This window comes from Sphaerodactylus townsendi, linkage group LG14 (assembly GCF_021028975.2).
Source record: "Sphaerodactylus townsendi isolate TG3544 linkage group LG14, MPM_Stown_v2.3, whole genome shotgun sequence".
In the NCBI taxonomy this organism is placed as follows: domain Eukaryota; kingdom Metazoa; phylum Chordata; class Lepidosauria; order Squamata; family Sphaerodactylidae; genus Sphaerodactylus; species Sphaerodactylus townsendi.
In genome coordinates, this window is record NC_059438.1 from 48,550,868 (window position 1) to 48,565,548 (window position 14,681).

Here is a 14,681-nt window from a genome sequence, read left to right on the forward strand (position 1 = left end):
TCAGCCCCACCTACCTCATAGGGTGTTTGTTGTGAGGGGGGAAGGGCAAGGAGATTGTAAGCCCTTTTGAGTCTCCTGCAGGAGAGAAAGGGGGGATAAAAATCCAAACTCCTCCTCCTCCTCCTCTTCTTCTTCTTCTTCTTCTTCTTCTTCTTCTTCTTCTTCTTCTTCCTGCGATCAGTAAATGATCCATCCTGGAGACCAGAGAATTGAGGTTTTCTCTACCATAACATCTGTCAGGGTCGCAGTTCATTCACTGTCCAGAAAACCAATTCCTGCAGCATGGCTACAGCATGTCTTGTGCATGACAGTGACTCGGTTGGGAAAACAGCAGATGACAAAGAAGTGTGACTCAAATACTGACAGTTAGAGAATCTGGATCAAACCAGAGAATCCAGACCGGACAAAGGAAGCCACCTAATCAAAGCACAGAAACCATTCTTGGAGGATTTGGCTAATCTGGGCCTGTCAGCAAAAGATAACCGATAAGCATTCATGAAGCAATATGCTGAGATTATCAGATGTCTGGGGGCAAGCAACAAAGGAATGCTGTCTTGTCTTGCCCTGTTTGTCAGGTTTCCAAGGACATCCAATTGTCCACTGTTGAGGACTCAGTGGACTTTTGGTTTGATGCAGCACGGGCAGTTTGTCTGTACAAAGCATCGTGCTCAATCAAGCAGGTCACCTCTCCATTCATGATCTCCACCCCATACTTGCCCCTTGCATTGTAAAGCATTTCAAGTGCTTTAAACATAAGAACATAAGAACAAGCCAGCTGGATCAGACTAGAGTCCATCTAGTCCAGCACTCTGCTACTCGCAGTGGCCCACCAGGTGCCTTTGGAGCTCACATGCAGGATGTGAAAGCAATGGCCTGCTGCTGCTGCTGCTGCTCCCGATCACCTGGTCTGTTAAGGCCTTTGTAATCTGAGATCAAGGAGGATCAAGATTGGTAGCCATAAATTGACTTCTCCTCCATAAATCTGTCCAAGCCCCTTTTAAAGCTATCCAGGTGAGTGGCCATCACCACCTCCTGTGGCAGCAGATTCCAAACACCAATCACACGTTGCGTGAAGAAGTGTTTCCTTTTATTAGTCCTAATTCTTCGCCCCCCAGCATTTTCAGTGGATGCCCCCTGGTTCTAGTATTGTGAGAAAGAGAGGAAAACTTCTCTCTGTCCACATTTGCTATCCCCCCATGCATAACCCTCAAACCCCCTAAAAATAAAAATTAGGGATATTGCCACTGGAATTGTATTTCTACCCAAAGACAAAAATGCACTGTATTGTGGTAGAAAAGGTCTCCCAGAAACAAAAAATATCTGGCAGCAGCGTCACTATGTTCTACAATAGAAGAAGAAGAAGAAGAGTTTGGATTTATATCCCCCCTTTCTCTCCTGCAGGAGACTCAAAGGGGCTGACAATCTCCTTGCCCTTCCCCCCTCACAACAAACACCCTGTGAGGTGGGTGGGGCTGAGAGAGCTCCAAGAAGCTGTGACTAGCCCAAGGTCACCCAGCTGGCGTGTGTGGGAGTGTACAGGCTAATCTGAATTCCCCAGAGAAGCCTCCACAGCTCAGGCGGCAGAGCTGGGAATCAAACCCGGTTCCTCCAGATTAGATACACGAGCTCTTAACCTCCTACGCCACTGCTTCTTTCAGAAATATCTCAACTTTAAAGACACACCTTCACGGGGGGCAGAATCTATCCCCTGGGTTTTCATGGCCCTCCACTTTTGAGCATTGAGTAGCTCAGTAATTCTGCTCCTTCATAAAGCTGTGCTTTTTGTTTTCATTTTGAAGAAGCGAAAGGAGCGAGGTGCGAATAAACCCCCCTCCTCCTGGAAACTGAGGCTCTTCTAAGGTCCTGCACAGGGATAAAAGGGATGCTAGAGAGCGCCACGGCCCCAGACTCTGTCCTTGCAACGAAAGAGTCAGACGTATGGCTATGTCCTTGGAGTAGAAAAACGACCCCATAAGCAAAGAATCCCAGGCATCGCTGTTCTGTGGCTTTATCTTTGGGTTCGTTTTCTCGTCAGTTCAACATGGAAGATTTATTTATTTATTTATTTACTTACTTACTTACTTACTTACTTATTTATTTATTTATTTATTTATTTATTTATTAAATTTCTATACTGCCCCATCCCCGAAGGGCTCTGGGCGGTGTACAGCATAAAAACCATACAGCACAGGTGTCAAACTCGTGGCCCTCCAGATGTTATGGACTACAGTTCCCATCATGATGCTGGCAGGGGATGATGGGAACTGTAGTCCATAACATCTGGAGGGCTGCGAGTTTGACACCTGTGCCATACAGTATCAGATAAAAACTACTACTAATCAATAAAACTCACTAAAACTCCATACAGACAGCAGTTAATACAATTAAATAATTAAACAGTTAAATAATTAAATAGTTCTCTTCTCTTCTGGCTGCCCTTGCCTTCAGTGTGGCCCTTCTTCCCCAGTTCTTTCCTGGTCCACCCTCCCTGGGGGAGGGAAATCCCTGAGCTCTCCTTGTTCCTGGGGCAGAGCCTAATCACCTGACAGAGCATCCCCCCTTTCCCTGCCCTTCCACCTATTCCAAAAGGGACCTGCTAACAACCTTGGGGGGCAGGGTGAATGAAGCTGAGGCTACCTCCTTCTCCCTCCCTCCCTCCCTGGAGGTGGCCCCTGGACCAGACTCTTGGTGGTAGTACAACCTGCGGTTGGCCTGGACCCTTCATCGGTTCTAGAGCCCCTTTCCCATTCATCGGTTCTAGAGCCCCTTTCCCATTCATCGGTTCTAGAGCCCCTTTCCCATTCATCGGTTCTAAAGCCCCTTTCCCATTCATCGGTTCTAAAGCCCCTTTCCCATTCATCGGTTCTAGAGCCCCTTTCCCATTCATTGGTTCTAGAGCCCCTTTCCCTTTCTGTACATCCCCCCCGCCCCGGGGTCCCCTTGTTAGAAGGTTAAATGCAAATTAGCTGTTGTCATGAGGAAGGAGGAATTGAAATTTTTGGCGTGTTTCGATTTACATTGTTACATGCTTTTGATTTTCTGTTGATAGCAGAGAGGGGATTTTCTGCATAACTTGCTTGGCCACGTTGCTTCTGTCTGTGAAGGTTCATCACAGTGAAGAGGTTTGACAGTGTCTTTTGAGGGATCACAGGGAGCTTCTTGGAGAAGGGGAAGGAAGGGAAAGATCTTCTTCTGCCAACAGAATATCTCAGAACTCTTTCCCTCATCCTTTTGAAAGGCTGAGGCTTTTTAAGTTTTCTGGTGCATCTAATTATGGATGTTCGTTGTCCACTTTAAAGCAAAAAATGCAGACTTACTGGCAGATTTCACCTCTAACCTCAAGCTTCTAAACAATAATTTTCCACGGCCGTCTTCCGTATTTATCCAGTAGCTGCCAAGGGCCGGCTTGCCAAAGCCAGAACAAAACATTGTAAGTCATGAACCACCTGGAAATGTTTTTCGGCAAATAATTGTGTGTAGAGAAAGGCCCCCCACCCACCCCAACACACACAGGTGTCAAACTTGCGGCCATCCAGATGTTCATGAACTACAATTCCCATCAGCCCCTGCCAGTATAGCCAATGGCGTAGTGGCTAAGAGCAGGTGCACTCTGATCTGGAGGAACCGGGTTTGATTCCCTGCTCTGCCACTTAAGCTGTGGAGGCTTATCTGGGGAATTCAGGTTAGCCTGTGCACTCCCACACACGCCAGCTGGGGGACCTTGGGCTAGTCACAGCTTTTTGGAGCTCTCTCAGCCCCACCTACCTCACAGGGTGTTTGTTGTGAGGGGGGAAGGGCAAGGAGATTGTAAGCCCCGTTGAGTCTCCTGCAGGAGAGAAAGGGGAGATATAAATCCAAACTCTTCTTCTTCTTCTACCTCACAGGGTGTTAGTTGTGAGGGGTGAAGGGCAAGGAGATTGTAAGCCCCTTTGAGTCTCCTGCAGGAGAGAAAGGGGGGATATAAATCCAAACTCTTCTTCTTCTTCTTCAATGCTCATGTTGGGAGGGACTGATGGGAATTGTAGTTCATGAACATCTGGAGGCTGTGAGTTTGACACCCCACATGGACCATTGGACCCATTCCCTTCATGGGGTAAAAAGTCATTGGGATGCCATTCATCAGGAAGCCCTTCCTCTCCCTTCTCAGGTAATGTCCTCACCTTGAGTCCTCCTAGTCTCCAAGGGATCGTGGCTCGTAAAAGTTTACAGCACCCTGTACTTGCCTCTATCTTAAAAAAACAGCCTCCTAAACCCCACAACATATTTTCACTAACTAATATATAAACCGTTCCCTTTAACTTTTAAAAGGTATGACTACGTGTTACCACCTGGTGAATTTTTCTAGGCCCACATTCATGAATATCTATACATTTTAGTTGCATCTCTAATGATCACATGATTTAATTAAAGCATGATTTGGTGAAAATGTAGTAAGGCTAATATTCATTAACCCAAAGGAAGTCTGAACTAGGAAATCAGAAGGAGGTTGGGAAGAGCATCCCTGAAGGAGCTGGGAAAGATTCAGAAGTGTGAGGATGCTTTGCTGGCAACCAAAATCAAGTTAATTCCTACCATAGTATTCCCCATTCCTATTTATGGGTGTGAAAATTGGACAGTGAAGAAAGCTGATGTGAAGAAAGTTGATTCACTCTAAATGTGTTGGAGGAGAGTTCTACGCATCCCATGGACTTCCAGAAAGGCAGATAAGTGGGTTCTAGATCATGGAGTTGACAGGGGCCATTCAGGCCATCTAGTCCAAACCTCTACTCAAGCCTGAACTGTCCCTAGAAGCTAAAATGGCTAAACTGAGACTATCATACTTTTGTCACATTATGAGAAGGCAAGACTCCCTGCAAAAAAACTATAATGCTGGGAAAGTGGAAGGAATCAGGAAAAGAGGAAGACCGAAGAGGAGATGGACAGATTCAATAAAAGAAGCCTCAGTTTTCAAGAGCAAGGCTGTTCACAGTAGGATGTTTGGGAAGTCACTCATTCATAAGGCTGCCATAAGTTATAAGAGACTTGATGGCACTTAACGCACAAGACCCATGAAATATTGGACAGAAACCAACAACTCAAAGATAGGCTTTCTGATATACAAACAAAACGTTTTCACGTCCTTATACAGAGAATAAATTGCCCGGTAAATCTCTTAGAAAAGAATTACAGGAAATGGGCTCCATCATTGAAAAAGACTCCATGCATTTGATCTTACCTACGTCACTGTTCTAAAAATGACCATGTTCACAACCATTAAGTGACTTCACTCAGAACATGAGCCACAAAAGTTATCTGGTTCACGTTGAAACAGCATTTAGGTGCCATTGCTGAGGTATCCCTCTTCTGAACATAATGTCATGTTGAGGGAATTCGTTAAGCAGTTTTTAAAGTCCTTTCCACTGTAAAATTTGTTCAGGAGAACATCCTCGGTCAATCCTGCTATCTGTTCGAAATGGTCAAAAGGACGTTGTGGAATTTGCTGCCAGTGTGTCTGTAGTGATAACTACAAACATAGACAGCTTTAAAAGAGGATTAGACAAATCCAGGGATGAATTAATAGCTCCTAGCCTTGGTGGCTAAAGGGAAACTCCCTGTCCTGCGGTAGCCGGCTTCTGAATCCCAGGCAACATCAGAGGAAGCTTCTGGCCTTCATGTCCTATTTGTTGGCCCTCGAGGGCCAGTAGATTTTGGTCCATGTACTACGACAGCCACATTCCCTATACAGGTCAAGTGAGTGATCCTAGAGCTAGAAGGCAAAGAGGAGAGGTTGTTGAAAGGGCCACTTTAAACTGCAGCTAAGAAATTACATTTTTTCACAGTTTCCCCATTTTGATCATATCCTACAAGTGAAAAACTTGAACAGGGTGTGAAAAACTAGGGTGGACTCTCTCTCTCTCTCTCTCTCTCTCTCTCTCCCTCTCACACACACACACGCACACACACACAGATGTGCTAATATTTTATTTGCAGGGAGTATTTTACATTACAGGTATTAAAAGTGAGTCTTCCCCACCTTCGACTTGAAGTAGTGTATCCTGTCCTTCCATCTTGGATGTCTGTCATCTCAATTAGCTAATGTGTAGATATAGCCCAGTGATGGTGAACCTTTTCGAGACCGAGTGCCCAAATTGCAATCCAAAACCCACTTATTTATCGCAAAGTGCCAACCCGGCAATTTAACCTGAATGCTGAGGTTTTAGTTTAGAAAAAACGGTTGCCTCCAAGACGTGCGTTACTCAGGAGTAAGCTTGGTAGTAGTTGGTGGCTTTGCTTTGAAGCAACTGTACAACTCTTTGAACAGGTGAATCACTACCCTAGGCCAGCCCAGATTGTGGGAGCTGGGGAGAAAGCATTTGAATTTAAAGATGTTCACAGAACAGGCCTCCTCCAATATTTCTGTTCCATCAGGGGTGGACTGACCATTTCACAGGGAAATTTCCTGGTTGATAGCAGGAAACAAAGCAACTCTGTGAGGGGTCCCTTGGCATGGATCCTTTATCAAGGATGATAATGCCTCAGGGACCACGTCCAGGACAGTCGTAGCTTCCCAGTCCACTTTGCTGTTCCACCCTTCTGGCTCCACCTTTTTTGGAGCAGCAGTGGCGTAGGAGGTTAAGAGCTCGTGTATCTAATCCGGAGGAACTGGGCTTGATTCCCAGCTCTGCCGCCTGAGCTGTGGAGGCTTATCTGGGGAATTCAGATTAGCCTGTACACTCCCACACACGCCAGCTGGGTGACCTTGAGCGAGTCACAGCTTCTTGGAGCTCTCTCAGCCCCACCCACCTCACAGGGTGTTTGTTGTGAGGGGGGAAGGGCAAGGAGATTGTAAGCCCCTTTGAGTCTCCTGCAGGAGAGAAAGGGGGGATATAAATCCAAACTCTTCTTCTTCTTCTTCTTCTTCTTCTTCTTCTTCTTCTTCTTCTTCTTCTTCTTCGTTCCTCTTTTCCACACAGCATCCTTTTGGGAAAAATTACTCCCAAACTCATAACATATTTTCCTTTAAGCTATTGCTGTTAGCATCTGACCTGACTTGTCTTTAAAAAGTTATATTGCCTCACTTTGGGCTTTGTCAACAGTAATTACCCCAATGTGTACTCAAACTCACTTAGCGAGTATCATTTAAATCATTGCTATATGACAGTGGTGGCGAACCTATGGCATGTGTGCCAGAGGTGGCACTCAGAGCCCTCTCTGTGGGCATGCGCACACACGACAGGTGCCCGCAGGATCTGCTGGAGGCTGGAGCAGGCTGGCTGCTGCTGCTCTAGGGGTTGAACAAACAAAACGTGTGCCTTTCCAACCACCGGGGGAACGCTCAGACCCAAGTTTTTTGCTGATCACCTGGGCAGATCAAGCCTAGCGAGGAGGAACCAAGATGCATTTAGGATTTTTTTAAAAAGCACACCAAGGTCTTTGCTAGAACTGCTTTTATTTTTCCGTTCCTGTTGCATTTTTGTGGGAAGTCAAGTGCTGTGATGACATGTGAAGGAAAAAACGCAGATCAGATGGCTGCTCCACCAATTTAGCTTTCCTGAAGTTACCCCACCCATTGCACAGCATTCTTGCTTAGGATTGCCTTCCTTGACTACCTTTTTACTTCTGCTTTGTGGTGAGGGGTTTATTGGGTTTCGGAAAGCGAAAGTTTTACTTCCCTCTCCCCCCACACCCCTCCCCCTTCCACTGCCAGGCCCCCAGTGTGATAACAGTGTAATTATTTCAGGGAGATTATTAGCATTAAACCTCAGACCTAGTTTTGGGGAAGCAGTGTAGGTAACCCTGTTAAGCACTGTTAAACCCCCCTGATTTTCGTTGGAAGAACTAAAAGTGTGACCCTTTACCTGGGAGTAAGCTCGGTTGCTGGCAATGGGGCTTGCTTCTGAGTAAACCCTCCTAGGGTTGTGAGTCACCCTTTTGAAGTGTTGCATGATTGCTTCACCAAGCTTACTCCCAAGTAACGCACGCCTCGGAGCCAACCATTTTTTCTAAACTAAAACTTCAGCACTCAGGTTAAATTGCCGTATTGGCACTTTGCGATAAATAAGTGGGTTTTGGGTTTCAGTTTGGGCACTCGGTCTCGAAAACGTTCGCTATCACTGCTATATAACATATAATTCTATCTTTCATTCACTGATAACAATTCCAAAAAGTTAAAAAATAATTCAGCTGGTAAGTACAAAGTTTACTTTGGCTATAAAACCTCTAGATTTGGTTTTATTTCAGAAATCCTTCATCAAGCCAATCTGCAGTGTATAAATACAAGTATCTGTGTGTGTTAACTAAACGCAGTCCACTCATTCTTACGATTTTCAAAACCCAGAAGCCTTTTCCAGATACACTTCCATATAACTTACATAGTTTTTTCTTTCTTTTCTCCTCTAGGAGCACACTTGTTTTTCTAAAGCTACATGAAAAATAAAACGTTCATATTATTCAATATTTAAATGATTACGCAAATAATAACATTTATCACTGTTGGTTCTGGTGGGTTTTCCGGGGGGCTGTGTGGCCGTGGTCTGGTGGATCTTGTTCATAACGTGGCTGGCATCTTCAGAGGTGTATCACAGAGAGAAGTCTGTTATGCACTGTGTCCAGTGTATAACAGACTTCTCTCTGTGTCCAGAGTATAACAGACTTCCCTCTGTGATACACCTCTGAAGATGCCAGCCACAGATGCAGGCGAAACGCTAGGAACATGATCCACCAGACCACAGCCACACAGCCCGGAAAACCCACCACAACCAGTTGAATCCATCCGTGAAAGCCTTTAACAATACATTTATCATTGTGTTAATTCACCTACACAATTTCCAAACTGAGTTTCAAATTTCACTCGAATGGCTCTTCCTCTATTAGAGCAAAAAGAGAAATGAGGAATTAAAATCCTAAATACATTTGTTCCAAACTTTTCAAATGCCTTCCAAAAATACAAGTAAACTTACTTAATAGTCTTTCACTTTAGACATCAGGATCTCAGGGGAGAGCACAATGCAAAGAAGCACCCACAGCATATAGCAGCTGATTGTGTGCAGCGGCCGTCACAGGAATGCGGAGTAGTCAGTGGTTGAATTCTGTCCTCCTGGAGTTGTTGTTCCTAATTCAAAAATAAGTCTTGCTTCTCGTTGTTTCAGTTTCCTTTTTATATCCATTGTATTATATCCCAGTAGAAACCATTTCTTTTCGTTTTAAAATTTTTTTATTGATATTTTGGATTGTTACAGATTCATATTATACATCTTTATATTTCATCCTCCATATCCTTTTACCCCCTTTTCCCGCCCTCCTCCCCCTTCGTCTTCTCTTCTTTAAATGTGCAGCAGCAGGTCCATTCTTTCTGGTCTTCTTTTCCAGTTGTCTTCTGTGATTCCAATTTCGTTTAACCCGTCTTTGAATTCAGTCCAGATCCATATCATATCCTTTTGTTTTTCTTGCTATATTTGGTTTCTTGACATTATGTCAAAAATTTCTAATTCTATTTGTTCATATATATATGCCAACCATTTCTGTGTTGTCCAAGTTCTTTTGTCCTTCCACCCTAATGCTATTACTGCATGGGCCGCTCTGATCATAAGTTTAAATAGCTTTCTCTTTCTTTCTTTGTTCTATTATTGTATAATCCAGTATGCCTATAAATAATAGATCTATATTTATCTTTATTTTTACATTCACATATTTCCCATATACATTATAACATTTTCCCACAGGTGTTTTACCTCTGGACATTCTAACCACATATGGGTGTAAATTGCATTTTTATCCCCACAATGCCAATATTTTGGGCTGAGTCCCTTTATCATATATGCCAACTGTTTCGGTGTTCTATACCATTTTAATATTAGTTTCTTCTCCAATTCTGCATATTTCTCTATTTTTATCTTATTTACATTGTCTATTATTTGTTTTATAGAATCTGTGTCTTTTACTCCATCTTGAGTAGAAACCATTTCTACTACTGTAAACCTTAGGGATTCAGGCAAGTGGTTCTTGGCCAAATAATGTTCAACCAAAAGTGTTTATGAAGATGCCAGCCATAGTTTATGAAGATGCCATTTTTCTTCAGCACTCTTTTCACTGCCAATTGGAGAGGTCGCCTTCTAGCATGCTCCTGTTGTTGAAGGCTTTCACGGCCGGAATCACTACGGTGTGGGTTTTCTGGGTTGTGTGGCCATGTTCCAGGAGTATTTTCGCCTGCATCTGTTTTGCCTTCATCTGTGGCTGGCATCTTCAGAGGATCTGATGATAGTAAAGCAAATGGAGTATATATACCTGTGGAATGTCCTGGGTGGGAGAAAGAACCATTTGCATTGGTTAAAAGTGTTAAGGGTGCAATGTGCAAGTGTGATTTGCATGTGTTAAGTGGAATCCACCCATTTTAGCATATGTATGTAACACTGAAGTTGCATAATCAATTAGTGAGGGCATCTGCATAGCAGTTGCTTGGCATTTCAACCCATTTTATTGCTTCCTGCAGAGAGACATCCTGTGTCTGCGTGGTGTTCACTAACCATTGTCTTGATTCTAGTGTTTTTAAGTACTGGTAGCCAAATTTCGTTCATTTTCATCGTTTTATCCTTTCTGTTGAAATTGTCCATGTGTTTGGGGATTTCAGTGGCTTCTGACATAGTAGTTGTCAGAGTGATCCAGAATTTCTGTGTTTTCAGATAACATTCTGTGTCCAGCTTGGTTTATCACATGTTCTGCTATTTCTGATTTTTTTTCTGGCTGAATTACTGGTAGTCTGCAGTGCTTTTCATGTTCTTCTGTCCGTGTCTGGGTGCCGTGTTTCGTGGTCCCTATGTAGACTTGTTCACAGTTGCAAGGTACATGGTAGACTCCTGCAGAAGTTAGAGGATCCCTCTTATCCTTTGCTGAACGTAGCATTTGTTGAATTTTCTTGGTGGGTCTGAAGATTGGTTGTGGTGGGTTTTCTGGGCTGTCTGAAGATTGTTTGGCGGTTATGATTCTTCATCAGTTTCCCTGTAGGATCAGTGATTCCCTTGATGCATGGTCAGAACACTTTCCCTCCAGGTGACTGTTTATCTTCATTCCTGTGGTTTGTTCTTGGCCTTGCAGCCCTTCTGATGTCTGTAGCGGAGTAACTATTGGCCTGTGGAGCCCAGTTTAGGTAGTTCAGTTCGGCTTGAAGGAGGTGGGGTTCACAGATTCTTTTTTTTTAAAAAATTATTGTATAATTTGAGTATTACATTTTATATTGATGCTTTTCTTCATTTGTTTTCAAACAATACATTTACCCCTTTTTTCCCTCCCCCCTATATTTTTCATAGTTTTGTCAAACAGCAGTAAGTTCATTCTTTGTAATCTTTTCTCCCATCTCTCCTCATTGACTCCAGCTTCTTTCATCCAGTCCTCATATATTGTCCATATCTTCAAGATTTCGCTCTGTTTATCTTGCCACAGTTGATTCTTTGTTATTATGTCGAAAATGTCCAATGTCACTTGTTCCCAGATGTATTCCAACCATTTCTGGATTGTCCATTTTTTCTTTTCTTTCCAGCCAAAAGCTATTGTTGCATGTGCTGCTTTAATCATTATTTTATACATATAGCTATATTTTTATCTACCCTTCTATCCTCCATTGCACCCATGAACATTAAATCATTATTTATCCCAATATTAATCTTCACCAGTTTCTTGATATATAACATCACAGTTGTCCAAAACCTTTTCACTTCTACACATTCCATCCACATACGGCTACAATATGCCTCCTGTTCTCTGCAGTGCCAGCATTTAGGACTAAGTCCTTTAATCATATATGCTAGTTGTTTTGGTGTTCTATACCATTTCAATATCACTTTTCTTTCCAATTCCATGTATTTCTCAAGCTTTATATTTTTCCAGCTGTCAATTAGATTTTCAGTTTCCCCAGTGTCTAGAGATGGGTTCACAGATTCTTTTTGCATGATCTACCAGAATTTTTATTGTGCTCCTTTTTTGTCCTGAGTGATAATGGAGTTTTTATGTAGACATCTATCAGTGTGTGGGAGTTTTCTGTAGACCATGTGACCCAATTGTTGGTTAGGTTTGTGGATGACTAAGACATCTAGAAATGGTAGTTTTCCCTCATTTTATTTTTCCATAGTAAATTGGATGTTTGGGTGGATATTGTTAATGTGGTCCAGAAACTTGTTTAGTTCTTCTTCTCCTTGGCTCCAAATTGTGCACGTGTCATCCACATAACGCAACCATATAGTGGGGTTTTTTGTTCCAGGACTTGTTTTTCAAAGTGTTCCAAGTAAAAAAATGCTATTACAGGACTAAGGGGGCTAGCCATGGCTACCCCATCTCTCTGTTTGTAGAACTCATCCCATTGGAAGTAGCTTGTAGTGAGGCAATGTTGAAACAGGGCTGTGATGTCCTTAGGGAAAATCCAGTTGATGAGTGCAATGGTGTCTGCTATGGGGACCTTGGTGAATAGGGCGACCACATCAAAGCCGATCAGTTTTTCATTGGGGTTGAGTTTGAGGTTGCTGATTTTTTTCTATGGAATGGGCTGAGTCCTTCATGTAGTGTGTGGTAAGGCCAACATGGATTTGTAATTGTGCAGCCAGAAACTTTGCCAAAGCATATGTAGGGGATCTGATGGTGTTCACAATGGGTCTGAGTGGAGTGGAGTCCTTGTGGATTTTGGGCAGTCCATAAAGTCTAGGAGGGAGGGTTTCAGATCTGCACAGATGCTGCGGTGTGTTAGGATGAATTAAGGTGTTCTTGATCAGAGTGTTGGTTTTCCTGGTGATCTTGTGGTAGGGTTCTGTTTCAGCTTTTTGTCTGTTGTGGGATGCAGAAGTTGTCTGAATTTTTCTTTGTGTTGTTCTGTTTCCATGATTAACGTGGCATGGCCTTTGTCTGCTGGGAGAATGATGGTTTCTGAATCAGAATTGAGATCCTTGATGTCTTTTCTTGCTTTCCTTGTTGTGTTACTGGAGGAAAGTTTTGCCTTTCCCAGAATCCTTGCTGTTTCCCCTCTTACTTCCTCTGCTTCTTCCTCTGGGAGATAACAAATCGCTGATTCAACATTAGCAATGATGCCTTATAATGGGATTCTGGTGGTGGTAACAGCAAAACTGCCTCCTTTTGATAAGATGGATGTTTCATCAGCAGAAAGTTGCCTCTCAGTCAGATTAATGATGGTCCTGGATGTGTCTAGAGAGGGTTTCAACTGATGCTTTTGGCATTTGTCGAATTTTTGTTTCTGAAGATGCCAGCCACAGATTCAGGTGAAACGTCAGGAGAAAATGCTACTGGAACACGGCCACACAACCCGGAAAACCCACAACACCCTAATGCTCCTGTTCTTTCCTCTCAGTTAATGTCTTTTTCCCTGCTTTGATTGTTGTGATGGTTTTAAAAGCCCTCTTTTTAAAATGTGCCTTCAGTGGTTCTAAGATGACTCACACCAGTAAATATTATTTATGTCTTCTTTGCTTGGGTGATTTACACAATGTCGAGGTGTGCTGTTATTGCCAACAGCTCATTCTCGAGGTGAGGATAGGATTTCCTAGCTTAAGTCAGCCCTTTGAGAAAGAGCCCTCTCTAGCTCAGAATCCCCAGCAGCTAAGCAGTCCTATTATATAAAAGCCTAGCCTTGGTGGTGACAACTCACTTCCAGCCAATCACCATGCCTGACTCATTTCCAGTGAAACACTTTGCACACACAGCATGGTAAAAAAACAGGAACAAAACAGTGGAATGCAGCACTTTCTTTCTTTCTCTTCTCTGTTGCTAAGTAATTTCAGCCAATGATACCATCTGCAGCTGCCGGAGGAGCCGGCGCAGGCATGACCCTTGTGCCGTTAACTGTTGCCTGGTGATACAGACGTCCAGGAAGAGGAGCAGGCATCTGGGAACAGGAGGAGGAGAGGGAGCTGGTGACATGGGGCCCCGCAGGGAGGAAAGGCAGGAGGGGTTGGCCCCTTCAGTGGGCGCTGTTTACCCACCAACAGTTTTCTAGAGCCCATTGTATTTGTTCGTACAATAGGCTTTATTGCTAATCTGAACATAAGAACAGAAGAAAAGTCATGCTGAATCAGACCAAGGCCCATAAGGTCCAGCAGATGCTGTAGTTCACAGTGGCCACAAACAAGATGACCGCAGTAGCCTTATCCTGCTTGTGTTCCACAGCACCTGCCCCATTTGGGTGCTCTTCGTGCCCGGAATTGGCTTCCTCTCATCGACCAATCCCTGCACTGGGTCCAGCTCAGTACTGGTCTCGGTCCCATTGCGTCGCAGCGCTTCGGAACCACCACTTCAAAGCCCAAATCTAAATCCAAGCATTTGAACAAGGCTTTTGTTCCACGTTTTGCAAAGGATACAGAGTGTGTGCCATCGGCTCTAGAACCTACTCCCTCAAAATTGATTGTTCTAGACAAGGATCTGTGGTTCCTAGTGCTTGCTCACTTGTCATCTGCTCACCTGCAGGATACAGAGCAGTCTTTCTCTGAGGGCAGACTTCCACAGCTCCAGCCTCAGAAGGCGCTGAAGAAATCCTAGCTGCTTTCATCCCAGCCTTCAGCCTACAACATTCTCTGACCGGCTATGTTCCCACCAGTTTCGTGGCAACCCTATCCTTACAGGCTGCCTCCTATACATGGTTCTGGTTCGGGGAGTGGCGTCTGTTCACAGTCTGTTCCACAGATTGCTTTGGTTCCATCTTGAGCTCACCC